The sequence below is a fragment of the Nematolebias whitei genome, chromosome 2 (genome assembly GCF_014905685.2).
Source record: "Nematolebias whitei isolate Nwh7 chromosome 2, NemWhi1, whole genome shotgun sequence".
Classification (NCBI taxonomy): domain Eukaryota; kingdom Metazoa; phylum Chordata; class Actinopteri; order Cyprinodontiformes; family Rivulidae; genus Nematolebias; species Nematolebias whitei.
In genome coordinates, this window is record NC_056499.1 from 29,235,957 (window position 1) to 29,236,682 (window position 726).

Here is a 726-nt window from a genome sequence, read left to right on the forward strand (position 1 = left end):
TGAGCATAAAGGTTTGGCGGACAATAAACACCTTCATGAGCATAAAGACTTGGCTGACAATAAACACCTTCATGAGCATAAAGGATTGGATGATGAGAGACACCTTCATGAGCATAAAGATTTGGCTGACAATAAACACCTTCATGAGCATAAAGAATTGGCTGACAATAAACACCTTCATGAGCATAAAGGTTTGGATGATGAGAGACACCTTCATGAGCATAAAGGTTTGGATAATGAGAGGCACCTTCATGAGAATAAAGAATTAGCTGATAATAAGCACCTTCATGAGCATAAAGACTTGGCTGACAATAAACACCTTCTTGAGCATAAAGGTTTGGATAATGAGAGGCACCTTCATGAGAATAAAGAATTAGCTGATAATAAACACCTTCATGAGCATAAAAAGTTGGCTGATGAGAGAAACCTTCATGAGCATAAAGATTTGGCCGAATATGGAGACTATCATCATCACCATCATAGACACCTTCATGAGCATAAAGATTTGGCTGATGAGAGACACCTTCATGAGCATAAAGACTTGGCTGACAATAAACATCTTCATGAGCATAAAGGTTTGGATGATGAGAGACACCTTCATGAGCATAAAGATTTTGCTGATGAGAAATACCTTCATGAGCATAAAGGTTTGGATGATAGTAAACACCTTCATGAGCATAAAGATTTGGCCGATTATGGAGACTATCATCGTCACCATCATAGACA

General features: G+C 38.3%; 1 protein-coding gene across 1 annotated transcript in view; it reads left to right on the forward strand.

Moving 5' to 3' along the window:
• The window catches only part of LOC119423789 (high choriolytic enzyme 1-like), a 2,779-nt gene that overhangs the window by 1,119 nt on the left and 934 nt on the right, over positions 1-726 (forward strand). The gene's annotated exons all lie outside the window — the stretch shown is intronic.